Genomic DNA, 18,337 nt, shown 5'->3' with positions numbered 1-18,337 from the left:
CCATTTAATGTCACATTTCTGCTTTTACTGTACAGCTCTTATTACTTTATATGCATTAAAAATGCATGGCTACTTATAAATCTTTGATTACACGACACACTAGACCTGTTACATTTTTCACCTCCCTGCCAGGATAAAATCTACAGAATGCATATATGCCATACAGGACATAGGATACTTCACAAATTTGAACACAGGCATTCATTCAAAGGAGAGCAGCAGCTGTTCCCATGAGCAGTACCAAAAACAGGAAGGCAGAATTTGTCCTTTTTAGCAAATAATTATCTTGGAACTGTGAGAGACAGCCTCAGTGTTACATGGTGGTGTGCTTGGAGGCTGAGGTGCCCTTTTTCTCTTTTCGTTGTCCCTCCTCTCATGTTCCCGCTACGAGAGGCAACATGACCAGAGACTCTTACCAGATGAGCTGGTATGATTACTGTTTTACAGCTAGAGGCAAGAAAAATACCCCATGAAAGAGACATACCTGACAGGATAGCTGAGTTTCCTAAAAAAGTGAAACAGTAGCCTACAAACCTACCTAGCAGGTGGAAAGAATCACTCATAAAAGATGCATAGCAGCTACTGAGTACATTCATTGATCCAACCTCCTACTGAGAGCTACTCTTGACAAAGCCGTCAATATATTGCCCTATTCACAAGCATTCTCCTTACCTACCCTTCAACCCTACTTTTCACATCTTCTGCTGATGCAACCCCACTTCCATGTAGCCATCACAGTTCTGTGCTGTTCCTCTTGTCCCCCAGTCCCCTGCAATGAAGCACTACCATCAAAACACCTCCTAGGCAGCCTGATTAAACTTGGTTTGGAGACAAGAGCACACCTGGGGAACGTCTTTACTCCCTGGGAAATGAAAGGTGCAAAACACCCCCAAGGCCCATGAAGCTATAGAGGCACCCTAAAAAACACAGTTTGATAAGCTGAGAAAGCAAGGCACTTAACAAGAGGAATGCTAAGACAAAAATAAGTATCAACATACGAAGCAAAGATGTTGGAGGTACACGTCACACTGCCTGAAAGAGATCCCACTGTAATTCTTGCCATGCCACCCACTTTCTTGAGACCTACTTACTTATATATAGTTGTGCTATCTTCCAGTTCAAAGTCGATTTCGGAAGAGGGAGGTTATTTCTCTGCCCATACTTGTTTTTTCCAACAGAAGCAGTTTGAGTGGATTTGGGAGTCTGAAATCACAAGACAAAAAAACCCACCGTGACCTGAAGGAAGTGGTAGGGAAGAACTTCTTCAATCACTCAGGTGGTGGTGAAATGAGATTTGCACCTGGGCCTATTACCCAGCCTGCAGCAGGTCCTGGTAGAAATGCCCCACTCTGCTCTTAACCCTTGCAGAACCAGCATAGCACTCTCCCAGACCCGCTTGATGCCACCTATAGTCTCCTTGCTGATTGCTTTACCACACGCACATACTGCTGCGTTTCATGCTTTGAAATGATCTCTTAGTGCTTAGGTACTGTGCAGATTACAGCTAGCAAGCTCTACTATTTTTCAGCTTCCTTTCATTTTCAAGCTAGTATCAGGACAGCTGCTCTTTGGAACTGCCTGTTCCATGCATCAGATTATGAAGAAAATGTGTTATCTCCATGAGGGCTGACACAGCTATTTTCTCCATTTATACTTACTGATTTTTTGTCCCCTGATATAGTGCATTATATGAGCTGCTCTCTCAGTTTCATTTTTTTTTACAGCCATGTTTTAATATCCTTTAGAAAATACATGCATTATTTAGCGTACTGCAGAGTGAGGATAGGCCAGGTGTGAATCATTTTACATTGCAGGAAAACAAGTTCTCTTTTCTGTGTAACTATCAAATCGCTTCTACAGAGAGGGTTTCTCTACAGGAAGGCTACAACACTCATAGAATCATAGAACAGTTTGGGTTGGAAGGGACCTTTATAGATCATCTAGTCCAACCCCCCTGCAATAAGCAGGGTCATCTTCAACTGGATCACGTTGCTCAGAGCCATATCCAGCCTGACCTTGGATGTTTCCAGAGATGAGGCATCTATCACCTGCGGGGAATCTGTGCCAGTGTTTCACCACCCTCCTTGTAAAAAACTTCTTCCTTATATCTAGTCTAAATCTGCCCTTTTTTAGTTTAAAACCATTACCCCTTTTACTATCACAACTGGCCCTTCTAAAATGTTTGTCTCCATCTTTCTTATAAGCCCCCTTTAAGTAGTGAAAGGCCAAAATAAGGTTTCCCAGGAGCCTTCTCTTCTCCAGGCTGAACAAACCCAACTCTCTCAGCCTTTCCTCATAGGAGAGGTGCTCCAGCCCTCTGATCATCTTTGTGGCCTTCCTCTGGACCAGCTCCAACAGGCCCATGTCTTTCCTGCACTGAGGATGCCAGAGCTGGATGCAGTACTCCAGGTGGGGTCTCACCAGAGCAGAGGGGCAGAATCACCTCCCTCAACTTGCTGGCCACACTTCTTTTGATGCAGCCCAGGATACAGATGTCTTTCTGGGCTGAGAGCGCACATTGCTGACTCAAATCCAGCTTTTCATCCACCAGTACCCTCAAGTCCTTCTCAGCAGGGCTGCTCTCAGTCCCTTCATCCCTCAGCCTGTATTGATACCAGGGATTGCCCCGACCCAGGTTGGCCTTGGCAAAAGTTGGTTGGCCAAGGCAACTTGGCCTTGTTGAATCTCATGAGGTTCACACAGGCCCGCTTCTCAAGCTTGTCCAGGTCCCTCTGGGTGACACCCTGTCCCTCAGGCATGCGTGCACCACTGCACACTCAGGCTGGTGTTGTCTGCAAACTTGCTGAGGGTGCACTGAATCCCCTGTCTGGCATTGATGGAGATATTGAACAGTATTGGTCCCAGTACAGACCCTCAAGGGACACCAGTTAACTTATGCCACTCAATAAATATTCAAATGTCACTACACTACAATTTCCTCTGAAAGGCAGAGTACTCAGAAACAGGGGCTACCCAAGGTTAGGGGGAAGCGTCCTATGTGAAGCTTGGCTTCAGAGCTGAATACTGAGAAAAGGAAAAGCTTTGCTTCCAGTCCCAACATTATCTGAGGAATATCAGTTATCAAAGAGGGAGAAATGCACAATTTTACCAGGAGTGATAACATGCTTTAAAGTGACAAATACTTCTTTTTTTGGACTTGGTGAAACATAGCAGATAGATACAGAAACCATTTGAAAGGTAGGCGACACTATGCAATATTACCACGCAGGCACAGTATCACTCCCCCTGTGTCAAATTCTGAAATTCACCTTAGATAACCGTTCTTTTTCACCAGGGCATTGAAATTTTCCCCTTAAAAATCCACTTTTTCATGCTTTCCTTTCATTTTCTCTCCAATTAGCTTTTTCAATGGAGTTAAACTGGAGGCTAATCCCTTCGATTTGCGGGTTATCTACATAAGGGTACTTGAGAGAAATCAATTCAAACTAATTAAGGGTCCAGATTCAAGGCAGAGGAATCAACCTGGGTAAGTGCACCTTATGGGATACCTGTTGACCTGATACCAGCAGCCTGACCACAATTAAGCAGAGTTTGTTTCCACAGAGGACAGTGTAGGCCATGTGTGTAGGAAGCACCTGATTTGTCTGGGTGCATTAGCTACCAAACTTCCCCAAAACCTGCAACAGCACATTTCCCGTTACTGGGGAGGCCTCAACCGCACCCACTGGAGCTGGTCTTTGCAGACCACCCTGATACAAACAGCCCAACGACTGCCTCTGTTCCTGGGGAACTTGCTTTTCAGCATCTGCTCACAGCACCACTTCCCTGCTGGTGCTGAGCAATGAGGACAAAATGAACAGACTGCTCATGGATCCTGTCCTTCCCAAGTGAGTGCCTTTGCTGCCAGGTTACAAAACCACGCACCAGCTTGTGCCCTATTTTTGTCCCAGTATATCTGACTTCTCTGTATAGTAGTTAGGTTTGCACAAGTGGAGGACTGAGCCAGAGCTTGCACACAGTCTGGGCACCTAACTCACAGATGTAAGGCAAGGGGCTGAATCTCCTCTAGACAGGAAGGGAGCTGAACCCAAGTCCTCTACCTCCTTGAAAAAATACTGCCCACTAGGATATCTATAATTGGAAAGTATGACCTCCTCCATCTCCTTCAGCAAATAATAACAATTCCATGTAATAATTTTGTGTTGTAATAGGAAATTCAAAAAATGCCAACAACTGTTCATGCAAGACCTCCTAAAAATAGCTTTTGTGCTCTTAAAAATCAATAATCCAAAAATTAAATGGGAGGGTAATGTGATCCCCTTTGTGCAGCTGAGTCTGTTATATATGCAAGCACTTGTTGTCTTTTTTTTGTACCAGCATAAGCATATGGGATCAGACACAGATGAGGAATTCTGAACTTTTCTGCAGACAGATGAATGAATTCAAGCTGAAGTAGCAGCACAGACCTTGCACTAGCCAGTCCAAAAATAGTAAAGAAATCCCTTTTCTACATTTAGCACTGTGTGGAAAGGTTTATGTGATCATTGATGAGCTCCTAGGCTAGCTAAAGTTTTATAAGAGCTATATCTCTTTATTTCTATGGTCAAAAGGATGTTGAAGTTTTGAATATTAGCAAGATATTATCTCCATTTTTGCTTGCATTGTATTCAGCAAGGCTGGCTCCACTAAACAGCACATAAATCTTAACTGTCTGTAATCTGCAATAGAAAGATCTTTTTGGAAAAAGGTCTCTTGGCAGACTATTATCCATTTTGTACCACTTTTTCTTACCTTGTTCTGTGGATTTTTCCTCCCACCTCCCCCCCCAATATAACTATTAGATTTAACATAAAGCTTAGTAATGTGAAATTTGAAAATTGATGTTTTTTTCCTATATCATTATGTGAATTTATTAGTAGTATATTATTGAGGTAAAGTGCTTGGAGTTTTTCCCCCCCCCCCCCCCCCCCCCAATCTTATTCTTGTGGCTGATATATAAGAGCACTGATACAATGTGGTTTTTCATTTTGGCAGCTTTTTAAAAATGGATTCCATAGCATGATCTGACCAGTGACAAATGACCCAGCACTTCCACTTGAATACTAACGTCGAATTATCTGGCTTCCTGGGGTCTGCTGGAGATGCAGTGAGAATTAAAAAAAAATTACTGCACAAGACCAGTGGTGACTGATGCAGGGTCTGCATGCTGAGCTTTTGACCTCAACCGTTTCTACAGTAACTGTGCAATGTATTGTGCTTTCTATTTTCAGACTCACATTGGAAGCCAATTAAATTAAAAGGCTATTCATTTCATTATATTTGTCTCCAGGACGCTCAAACAGAAATGCAAACTATTCCTGTTCAGGGTTTCCCGCATCAGAGAAACCAATATTGTACTGCTAATTTGTGATAACAATATAAACCAATATGCAATCTGCACTTATTTAAAAGACGTGCATAGGATGTACACTGAACTTACAAAACACTCATTAGGGAGATCATGAAATCAAATCTTTGGAAGGGCACTTGTTTCAAACCCTCAAGGCAGCTCTTTTTCTTGGTTTAATCAGATAGCTAATCATTGTAAGTCACACTTTCCAAGAGCCAGATTCATCAATACTGGGAAACATGGATTTGTAATACTGAACAGTAACAGTCTCAGGAAAGCTTGATGAAAATAAAAGCTGTAAAAAGGCGGTCCGTAAGCACTTTGCTACTTTAAAAAAGGCAATGGAGGAAATGCAAGGATATTTTCTACTATAAATAAAGCAAGAATCATTTGAGGACTGATCCACCAATTTGAACAATAAAGAAACATATTCCCAAATACGCTGTTCTCTTAAGAGCTGGCCTTATCTTCATCTCAGTGAGACCACAACATTTTGGTTAAATCACAGAAAGGAAATTGATGTGAAACGTTATTCTAGTGCCTGTATTTTTATTCTAAATTAAGCTTCTGGTGTAGTTCCCCATGTCACTTAGAGCAATAGTAATTTCTGATCTGGAGGAATGACCTTCACATTGAAGGGAAAAGAGAAGACTTGAACACCATCCTGCAGGATACAAAATAACAGCCTGCAACATGCCATTTGTAGATCATTTTTGCAGGCTAGCAGCCACAAATTGAAACTTGCCTATCATCAGTGGCAGATCAAATTTTAGGCTTTGATAATGGTCATGGTACCGAAGGCTTGTTGATAGAGTAGATGTGTGCTTATAATGGAGGCAGCAGCCTTCAGCGCGGTTTATCTAGACATGGCTGGCAGGATATAATAAGCTAAACGAGGTTGAAATGACAAAAATGTCTCCAGGCTTATGAAAACTGGGAACACTATTTCTAGGAAAACCTGGCAGTTTAGACAAAATTGACACACACTTAACTGCCTTTTCAGATAGATGAAATCATTCTGGGCCAGAATCATTCACCTGCAATACTGAAACTCATGGACCTTCCATCAGGGGTGAGCTTGAAGACAGTTCTCTGGGTTGAGAAAATGAACTTGCTTCCCCCCGATATGATTAAATTAGTTTTGTTTTCTTGCCACCCTTCCTCTCAATAAAATTTCACTCAGTTGTTGAAGTACAAGACAGTACTCAAGACAGAAAAATGTAAAGTGAGAAAAAGGTTTTTTAAAATGGCTTGGAAATAGAAGCAAATATGAAAATTTCATGAAGGTCACATAAGCATGTCTCACCATCCTCTACCACAATAACTAGAAGGCACTCAATAAAATGAAAGGGAACTGATTTAGAGATGACTGAAAGACAGGCTCTTTTCAAGGGTGTATTATTAGCCTGGGTATTTTATGCCACAAAGTAGCAAACAGATCAGCAGTTTAGCATGCTTCCAAAAAAGCATGAAAAAACACAAGGTACTGCAAACGAAAACACTTAGAGGGGCTTTTGTACGTACACACACCCCCCTATGTATTCACTATAGCAGGTGGAACAGCAGAAAGCCTGCTCTACACAATAAGGGCCAGAAATTCGGTGCAGGCACATTTTTCTATAAATTGCCCTGCTATAAAGTTTCTTGAACCATCTTCTGACAAGGTTGGAATGGGCCCTGCTAAAAGAGAAGATAATGAATTAGAAAATTCATAGGTCTGATACAGAGCCCCCAGTCTTTCTGTATCCTTTGTTGCTGCATTTCCTTGCTTTGAGATAGTTTTCCTTATTATTGGAATTTTCTTTGCAGAATATACCTTGAATTTGATGTAACAGTAACGGGGCAAAACTTTCTTATCCTACCCCAGTGTTGCAACTTCGATGACGAGGTCTCCAAGAAGGAAGCTCTGTCTTTGATCATTTATTTTTGTTAGGTTCTCTAAGTACAACAACCAGCCTCTAATAAAAACTTGAATAGCTTTTCAAAGCTTTTATCTTTCTGTATGACATCTTCCAAACTAAGCCTTTCCTGAATGTGAGTTTATTTGAAAAGATAGGAGAGGAAGAGTCCATCCTGGATTTTTCAATTAATTTTTCTTAAACAAAAACCCTCTTTTTAAAGACTAATTTTCTTTTTGAAAAAGAAGGTATTTTTGGTGATTAGAAAAACCAAGAGGGACAAACTATAAGTGGAACTTAGTGCTGCAAGGCAATTGTGGCCAAAGACTCAGCCAGATTTGAAGGAGGACTTGATTTTATAAAAGTCACAACATTCAGTTACAATAGCTAATGATAAAAAGAAGTATAATGAAAGGAAAGAAAACTTGTTTCATTTAAGGACTTAACAAACAAATGTTCAGAACAAGACCTGATTAGGACAGATTACCTCTTTTTTTTTCTTTTTATGAAGTGTTCTGCACAATCACTTCAGGCATGTTGTACTGTCCAGTGGTATGTGAAGACTTGAGATCTGGAAGTTTATTCCTGTGAAAGTAATAGGGAAAAAACACTTTTAAATGTGGAAAAGCATGTGACCAACCTGATGACTGTGGATGTTGACAGTGTTAGTGGATACTGTACTATGCACATACTCCATCACATTATTCTGCATTTGCATTTTGTTAGGACAGGAAATTAAGTACTTTTTGCACAAGTGCTGAAAAAAAGGAGAAAATGAAAAATAGATTTTATTTTCTCTGCAAACTTGAACATTTTTGAGGTGTAGCTCTTTCCAAAAATAAAAAGCATTATAAAGAAAACAATTTTTGGTGAAGAATAAATCAATGGGAGTTATTCCTGACGCACTCTGTATATTTGTTGAGTTTTTTTCCCCTGCTCCTCTCTTTCATCACTGCTGAATGGCTTGAAACTCACAGTATTATAGGGCTTGTATCATTGTTATCAAGATAATGTTAGCACATTTAGAGCAACTTCTTACACAAAATTAAGTTGGAGCAAATCTCTAGGTGTGCTCTTCTGCTCTCACCCTGACTTCCATTGCAGGAAAACCAAACCCAGGTGAAGAGGAGACCAACAGTGAGAAGCACACCTTCTCCATGGTTTATTACTTTCACAGAGAATGAGGTGGAGACCAGTTCTTTCCCTACATCCCTGAAAGATGCTCCACCACCTTTGTATATTTGTCATAAAGGCAACTGTGAACACCAGGAACTGAACTGCAGGATGAGGGGTAGCAATCAGGAGGATGATGTAAGATACATAAAAGCCATCAGGAGAGATGCACAAACAACATGGTAAACATATTCTGAAGGGCAATTATTCCTATGGATCCTTACCCCTACCAAAAAAAAAGCTTGAACACCCTTCCCACCTCCCTTTTATTCATTGAAAAATGGTACCTCCTTTTAGGGACTGTTGATTCACATACAATATACACAAGATGTTGCTGATAGAGAAAACCTATTTCTCACTAAGAGTAAATCCACCACCAATATTCAGTGACACAGAAGTAGGACATCTCTAAAATTAAGCCCTCTTTAAAGGAAAATTTAAAACAAAACAAAACCCAGAGTCACATCTTAAATAAAAACTTACTAAACAAAAACAACACAAAAAACCCCCAAATTAAAAAAACTCCATGAAACTTAAACCAGAAGCTTATAACAAGGCCCTTCTTAGTTAAAGTGATGGTGCTTTCCAAGGAAAGCTATGGAACAAAAGGAGTATCACTGCAGAAAAGATAATTTTGCTAGTTCATTTGTATAAATAGAGATTTAACCCACGAGGATCAGCTGTGTTCTGGCTTGCAATGTCAAATATGAAGCTCTTGGGTATTCAGATTCTGGGAGTTATGCAAAAAAAGTTTCAAAATTGAAAGGTATTTTAACTAAACCTTTTGTTTAAAGTCTCTCTCAAGTAAACCTAAGTGAATTAAATATAATTTTTCATGACTGATTAGAATGTACATTTGACCATCAGTTGCATCTCACATTCTGCTACCTACCAGCTGGAATATTGATGAGACTTTTTATAACTTAGTTACAGCCACCTTGTGGAAAAATTTAATCATATAAAATCTTATAATACAGATGCCCAAGTAAAACAATAACAGCTGCTGGCTTCTGGTCTTGTCACACTGCTTTACCCCTTTGCTTCTACCCATGCTATACAGTACACCCCTATTGCACAGAACAGTCTTTGAAGGATGCTATCTGCAGGGACAAACTGATTTTCTTCTGCCTAACATTCCAGATGCACAGCCCTCAAAGAGCAGCAGAGACACACAGCTTCATAGGCTCAGGTATGGATAGGAGGTAGGGTAGGAGCCCCCTGAGCAATGAGATTATCTGACAAAGCAGAGATTGTTTTTTTAATATTTTTTTTGGTGAACAGAGAAATTAATACTGAGAGGACAATACCAACCTATCTAACTGCTTGAAATGATTGTCCTTCTCAAACAAGACATCTGCAAGGCTCTGGCACAGGGCTGCACTCTCTAGTCAGAAAGCAGGACAAGCCTTATCTAAATAAAGCATTTGGACTTTCAAGATAAAATTGCTTAATGTGATCTTTGTTGTTGGCTCTGCAGCAAAACAATGGAAGATGAAGAAGCATTGAAAACAAACACAGCTCATCAACATACAACGCTTCTTACTGTGCAGCACATTCGCAAGTGCATCACATTCAAATGGTACCATTTATCTTTATAACCTTTTCTTGCTAGACTGAATTTCATTTCTTTCTTTGTCTGACCTCCAACTCCTCTGCCAGAGGTGGTACAGAAAATATGCAGCAGCAACGGGAAGGAGAGCAGAGGCAGAGAAAAGTATCAATTTATTCCACAGACTTTGTGACTAATCGCCTAGTAGCATCTCCTCAGAATTAATATAATCTTTGAAAGGTTCCCATATGTTTGAGGCTGACTGTGTGCATGTATGCTAATCAGCTTCAAATTATAATCAGGATATTAGAACACAACTTTGCACAGCAAACGGCTGAGAAGATCAGCAAATATTCATCAGTGAGAAGAAAACAGAGCTTTGGATGGGAGAATCTGATTCCCATCAACTTTTGGCTGATCAGCACGCAGCCCGAGGAGGAAAAGAGCCCTTGCAGTGGGAGCACTGAGGGCACTACGCTGATGGGACCTCTCCCTCCTGTCTGAGGAATGTAGTAGCCAGGCTGCATCTCTCCTCTCTCCCTTTAACAACAACCACAAAAAACTACCTGTAAGGCAGAATAGATGCTGTCTAGATAAAGTCCCCTTGTAACAGCTGGTGAGAGGATTTCTTTCTTTCCTGTGAACCCCCAGAATGAACCATACAAGTAGCCTCACATAGCAGCAAGGTGCTGAGCGATTCAGCTTTTCTGCTGAACAAGCTGGCATCAATCTGTATTCTCCCCCTCTAGGTTTCTCTTTCACAGGACTCCTGCAGCAACCCCAGCAGCACAGCCCATCATGCCACAGGCACACAATCACACAGATCGAGTGCACGCACTCTGCACACTGTCTGGGCTCTGTTTGCAGCAGCAGCTACATGCAGCCTCTCTCACATGACATAAGCAGAGTTGATGATGATGATAATTTAAAGCTTCACATCTCTTGCTCTTCACTAGCTCCCTTTCTTTGGTACATCCTGGAGGCCTCTGTGTAGGGAAGAGCAGGTGCAGAAGTAGCTAACAAGCTATTCATTAAGACTAGCTTGTGACAGAGATGACAAGCCAAATCACCCCCCTAAACTTCTGTTTCTCAGCATCCAGCTTTAAGGATCACTTTATTTGCAGCTAGAAAAATTACCTGCAGCGCTATTGCTGGGGAACTAAATCCTACAGTAACTTTCAGCTTCCATTTCAGCTACTCTACATTGAATATTCCCCCTGGAAATTCATAAAGCAGCTACATGGCCTGTTACATGTGTTATATAAAGACAATCAGAATGAGGTATTTGGGCAGTGACCTGCTTGATTTTATTTTTTGGCATTCTCTCCTTCCCACCCCCAATATACATTTGTGAAGCATGAAATACATTCACCCTTCCTGACTCAGTCCTATTCTTTTTCAATCCTGACAGAATACTTGAGGTTGGCAAGTGAACTGTGCTAGGCTGGGTCATGTTTTCAAATAAAGAAAAAAACCTCAAAACCCTGCAGTAGATTCATATAATTTTGGTTTCATAGCTGACAATCATTTTTCATCATTGTTTCAAGCATGAAAGATTTAGCAATGGCTGCATAGAACTTCAATGGCACAAACCTTTGATGTTCTGTCAAGCAGCTTTGCTTTTCTCGCTGTAATACACACTGCAGCCACAAATTACTCCCTGGCAATCCTAAATGAGGATTATTAGAAAAAGCTGAGGTTTAAACAGTTATTAAAAGTACCTTTGTATTTCAGCAACATGCAAACAAGCAATTGTGTTAAAAAAAAAAAAAAAAACAAAAAACAACGAAAACCCCGATTTTCTTATTTTAAAGTGCTACTGATTTTTGTCTCTCTCAACTTGATCTCTGGCTGGGCATTTTCACCTCAAATTCCAAGCAATCAAACTGTCATGAGCATCGCCTACTAAGAGAACACACTGAAACAAACAAAAAAAGAACATTAGCAATCTGCTTGTGAGCTGCAAATACACGCACAGAAGCTGAGCAGAGCACATGTTTTTCTGAAAGGCCAGTTGTGCTATTTGGAGTATGAACTCCACAGAAGAAAGCTACATGGCAATATAGAATTAGAATATAGAATTCTATTTTCTTTAAACTTCCACCTTCATGAATGGATGTACCATCAATTTCACCATGAATTAAAAAAAAGCAAAGCTAAGTACTCTGAATTCAGGACAATTTTTTGCCCTGGCTTGAGCTCTGTGGGGCTGTCCAGAGATTTCTTGTGGACGCCAATTTAAACCGAACAGGTAAAATGCAACTGACCTGTCACCACAAAAGTCGGTGCTTAAAAATTCACATCTTGTCCAGCAAAGTCTTTCACCTAAACAATGTGCACTCTTACTATTATATTTTTTTTGACTTGCAGTTCTACTTCATCAACAGCATCTACAGATCGCTGTGTTCTGTATTTTGCTATGACACTGGATCTGTGGATGGAGGTACTGTGGACCCTTGGATCCCCCTAACTACTATTGCAGTTTTTGGGATGCAGCTCTCCAAGATTTGAGCTTCATGACTACAAGTGATTTTTATCATCCAAACAGAAGTGAAACAATAGTGAAAATTCTCTAAACAATTGATCTGCCCAGGGTTATACGAAGAGGGGAGGTTAAAGAATACCAGCATTTTCCTCGAACCTTGGAAATGAATACTAAAGATCACTATTAAGATCCTTAAATTTTTGAATAATGCTTAAGCTCCATTGCAAATATTTTAAGGGAAACTGCCCTTTTTGAATAAGCCCTAACGCGATCCAGGAGGAGTACAGCAGTTTAATGAAGGGATACAAGAGTAACAATACCAATAAGCCAAAGAAATAGGCTTAGTTGTCTGTAAAAGATTTGCAGACGAGTGCTTCATACCCATCATCACGTACAGGCAGATAGGTATTCAGATCCCCAAAGGCTGGATTTGTCCAGTGGTGATAGGGCTGTGTAATTTACTCCAAATGCCTCAAATTTCATTGCTCCCAAGATTTAAAGTGACCTCTGCAGAGACTAGGCATTGATGAAACATCAAATCAAACAAACTTTCCCTGTCTCACAACTTAAGACATCAATGAGACTATACAGGCACTATGTGATTACTTTTTGGTGTGTTAGTACTCTCACTTCTTTCTCAGTATTTAATTATCAAATACCCAAATGAACTCCTCAGGATAAAGCTACAACTCAAAAATTATTCACTGAAAAGAGCTGTTGAATAATATTTGATACACACACACATTTGTAGATAACCCCCAATCAGCAAAATTCATTGACTAAATTATATGTGGTTAATTATTCACCCATCTCTCACCACAACTTTCCCCCTCCTCCCTTTGACAAATTCCTAAAATGATCAAAATGCTGATCACAGCCCAACAGTTTATACAGCCTCTTGCCTTTATGTCTCCCTTCCAGTCTCTTCCCTCCGGTCCTTTTGTAAGCAAACCCTTCTGGTTCAGTAATTTGGCGAACCAGTGAAATTTTTCCTTGCAATTATATAACTGCTGCAAGGCACTCCAGTCAGCAGGAATGCCAGCCAGGAGATTCGCAGCCATAAAAATGCATTAACAGCCCCTGTTCCCTACTACAGGACTTTCATTGGGTATGCAGTCCGTAGTTCTGAACACTTTGATTTATTGCAATGAGAAGTAATGTGAAAACACTGTCAGGCTTCTGGAGCCACTGAGGTATTAGACTGCTCCATTCATGTACATCATGCTCATGAAAAGCACAGGAATTTGGTCGGCTATAAATTAGAAGATCCCGGAGGTGTGAGATGGGAGGAGGAATCATAAGCATAAACTTAGCTTGTGATTAGATTTAAATCCTGAGAAACATTAAACAAATTCTGGCTGTTTCATGACTTACTTACACCTTCTTTTTCTCACTGTTCCTTTATTTATAATTTTCCAGCAGAAGTGCAGACCCACCCTCCCCCTGCTCCTGGCTTCTAGCCACTTGGGCCAGCAGGATCTGCCTGCTCTGTTGAGCTCTTTCTGTCATGTCTCCTTTAGAAACCACTTATTAAGGTCTTTGACTGGGTTCATTTTGATGCTGCTGAGAAGGCCTTACGTACAGAAGATGCTGCTTTGGCTAACAAGGCCTTCCACCCAGCCACGGCCCTGTACCACTCTTTTTTCTTCCCTTCACAGCTACCGTAATCTCACTTTTTGAGGAATCTTTTTTAGACAAGGGAAATGAACTTTCTTTTCCCACCCAGTCTGCACACTGCCTGGTTTATACTATTAATATAACAGTCCTCTAACTATTAAAGGGTAAACTGCAGCTATGAAATTCATGCTGCACAAATTTCTAAATCTGAATTAGCCTTCAGTCACAAATGCCAAATTTTATTAGATCCCATGGTCAAAGGATTTGTAGATCATTTTCAATCCTGAACCAGACCCATAACTTACTTTACATCTGATACCTTGTTTCTGGAATACAAGACTCTGTTCGATATTATACATTCTCCTTAACTCTAATCCTGTTTGCAGGTAATCTTCCTTTGTGTTGATTCATTGTAATTAGCCTGAGAAGAGCCAGCCCTCATTTTTGCTCGTATCGTGCACACAAGCATTGAACTACTGAATTTCTCTGCTTTTCCATCCCCATCCTCGCAGACTTCACAACCAGGTGTGAGATTTTGCTTTAGCGTACCAGAATTCAATGGTGAATCCAGCTGGTCCTCTCATGGTAGCACTGAAAGCTAATGGTACCAGAGAAGGAAAACCAACGTCAGAATTTAGAGCCAGGATGCCCTGCTACAACTGCTTACATAAGCTTATGCAGCAAAGTAGGTTTAAGGAAAAAAAAAAAATCCATATCAGTAAAATATCTTTTAACCTCATTTCCTTCTGACTTGTTTTAGAGGTTTCTCCAGCAACTGTTATTAACTCTTTAATCCTGGTTCTTTCCAGTTTCAGAATATTATTACAGCATTTTTTTCTTACTGTAATTTTTTACACAAATATCACTATTCATACCTTCAGCTCCTCAGACAAAATGGACCTTTTCAACAGACTACATTGGACTAGATGTCCCTACTGCACAGTCATCCTTTTAAGGTATTTCCTAGAGCTCACTCCTGGCTTGATGTAGGAAGAGAAGGCAGGTGAACCTTACGAAGGGCAATTGACTGCATGCCTTAACTAGTCATTTTGCAGCTAATCCTCTGTAAGGCAGCTCTTTTACACATGGTAAATAGGCTTCCTTTTTCTTTTCACATCTTGTTTCTAATGCTTTCAATGTATCTTAAGTAGACAAGCAACCAGGCTTCTGTCCTTGGATACCAGCCTGGTTCTCCTTGACTTCACCAGCATGCATAGACTATCAGAGGAAAAAATTCAGCTCAGTGTAGTATTTACACTACATGCTAGTCATTAAAACAGCCACCAGCTCCTGTTTCATAAGCAAAGATATAAATTCCAGGTCATTACATAAACAGACTTTATAGTGCATTTGCAGAAGCCATTAACTCAGCTACAGCCCTCTGCTTGCCCCTCAGAGGAGGAACAGGGACAACATCTGAAACAACACCACCCTACTCTCCTCTTATGCCAAGGTGCTGGTACAAACCAGAAGAAACGTTGCACATCCCACTCACTGCCTGGTCCCCAGTGAGAACTCGACCTAAATTCCGTGGCAGACCAGGAAAGCTGATCCAGCTAACATGAAAAGGTGAGACAGTGCCTTCTTTTGAGTAAGATTGTGCTACAACATAGAGTCATTTCCAGGACTGTCCCTGATGTCCTGTGCCTCATTTCTCCATCTGTAAAATAGGGTTAGTACTTCTCCCTCACACACAGGTGATAATGAGATAATAGATGCTCAAAGATTTAATTTGGTACAAACCGGTAGCAACTTTAAAGTTTCAAAGGCAATTCAATTCAGTTTTTTTAGTGCTGTTTCAAAACATTATTGTCTACTCTGCTACTGCAGTTAGCTTTGCAAATCCACAGCTGTCAAACACAAGTCATTAGAGGAAGGGGGGAGAAAATGGAGTTTTTGTAATAGATGATCAGGAGCAAATTAATTCATGCTGGATATGAATTTTGCATCAGTAGGTTTCAGTGCAAATCCAATTGTAATAAACAGCTTATATTCCCCCTCTAGCTATTGTTTTGAGCTATCTTCAGATGCATACTGACCTCCCTGAATTGCTTTATAGGCCATTCACATTGCAGAGGTTTTCTTTGCAGCTAATACCCCCAAGGCCGGTTTCTTCAGGCTAAAAACTGACACTGTGTAGAGCTCATATATATCAGCTCAGTAGAACTGTGCTGATTGATAGCTGAGAGTCTAATTCATAATTAAAGAGTAGAAAAACTGGATTCTGAAAAACAGTGAAGGTGGAGTCTGCTATGAACTTGATGGCTCTGTAGTTTCAGACAACAGCCTTCAAAGTTTTCTGTGCAGGGGAACAGCCTGTAAGAGGTACCTCCTTCCATCACCTAACCAGTAACAACACATTGCCTACACAGCTGGGCCAACATGGGTGATCCTATAAACGAAAATCAGTAAAATATTCCAAGCTGAAATTAATTCTAGGTCATTTATCTAATCCAGCTACAGCACAGCCCAGAGACAATTTCATGAGCGTAGTCAAGGGAGCAGGAGTGTGTGAACTTCCCTAAAACTATGGAGACTGTCTTTGGGGAGAAAAAAAAAAGCCACTTTCAGTGGCTTTCCCAGCAACCAGTCCTCACTGATATCATCCTCACCTGCTACCACCAAAAAGCAATTGAAGAGAGCCCTTAGCCTAGTAGTAAGGGGGAAAAAAAAAAAAAAAGGCATAATAGAGGCCTTCTTCATGACAGTCACTCATCAGGGCTGTATGTCCATTGTTAATAGCCAAATAAAAACTTCTTCCAGAAATTCTTTATGCCATTTCCACTGTCCCTGATACTGCTGGTGGGTGGCATACTGAAGACCTCTTCTTGCCAGAGCCTTAAATAATGCACAGGCACACAACTCCAGCTTGGATTTGACACTTTTGCTCCAGATTAAATGGGTTACTCATAGAGACAGACAACTCACTAACTTCAAAGCTCCCTGTCTTAGCTAACAAGAAACAAATTGCTTCCCCAGTGACTCCTCTCAAGGGAGTAACACAGAATAAACCTGTGATATTTGCATTAATTCATCCTTAAACATAAAGTGTAATAGATTTTGTTTCTTTAAGATATTTTCACATTATTTAAATGGACTTGTTTTAAAAGGCAGTAACATGTTTGCTTTGGGGATATTTTGCATTTATATTTACCTTTGGCTGGCAGTTCATTTTATGGGAAGATCTGTTGGAACTAAAACAGTAGAGGATTACAAAGATTTTAGAAAGGATTTACATCTGAGGCTATTTTCATCCCAATTTTCAGTAATGCTACTTTTCTCAGTTTAGTGACATTTAAGGATACTGGAAATCTTTCAGTGACAGAGCACAGCAGTGATCTTGGCTGCCTGAGGAAAGTGGGGCTTTGCTGCACTTGTCCTGATACCTGCTGCCTCTAGAGCAGTTCTGATCAGCAGATATCAAAGCACTTTGCAGAGGCGCTTGATTGCGCCCATCTGTTTTTGCAGTGGGGGAAACAGATATGAAGCAGTGAAGGCAACAGTATTGTTTGAAGGCCAGCAGAAGAAGGGTTGGTTTTTTTTAATTGTTTGCTCACAACAAACACCACAGATTACAAGGTTCTTGCTCACTCTGTCCTCTCAAGTTATGTCAAAGTACTTCGAGACCATTATTAGGGTATTCCTGAGCTACCTAGTCCTGCTTTAGGATTCACTGTCCAGTTACCTACACTTCCCTCTGCTGACAGGGGAACTCTGCAGCAAAGCAGGTATAAAGGGGGGCCATGTATCATCCCAGTGCACAGTCAGCATCTATTAGTTTAATCTGACAATAAATGTGGACTTTAGTAAAATGCTGCCAATGGTAGGACCTGAGGCATGATTCAATTCTGGACAGAAAAGTGTATGTACGTGCAAATCTGTAAGATTGTGTAGGCTCAGACATCCATCAAAGTGAATAAAAACCTTTCTGGGACTCAGCTGCCAGCTCCTCTTTGGGCCAAAGAACTTCCAGTCTCCAGGCACTCTCACAGGATTGCTGTCCTGGGAGAACAGAGCTGTTGTGCTGTTTTCATTGCTGACCTAACCCACAGCAGCAACACCCACTGTCACACAGTGTCAGCGATGACACCCCATTGCCTGAACAGCTGCATCACTACTAGGATTTGTTTTATCTTCTGATTAGCTGCAAGAAATTAGATTGGCTCACATTGCATTGTTTGGGAACAGTATTTGTGTAAAGATTCGCTTAAAGTAGACATGAGGTTCTGTATTTTTTTAATAAAGTTCACAACTGAATATTATGA

The sequence above is a fragment of the Calidris pugnax genome, unplaced genomic scaffold (assembly GCF_001431845.1).
Source record: "Calidris pugnax isolate Ruff unplaced genomic scaffold, ASM143184v1 scaffold31, whole genome shotgun sequence".
NCBI classification, from domain to species: domain Eukaryota; kingdom Metazoa; phylum Chordata; class Aves; order Charadriiformes; family Scolopacidae; genus Calidris; species Calidris pugnax.
This window is presented reverse-complemented; position numbering follows the sequence as displayed.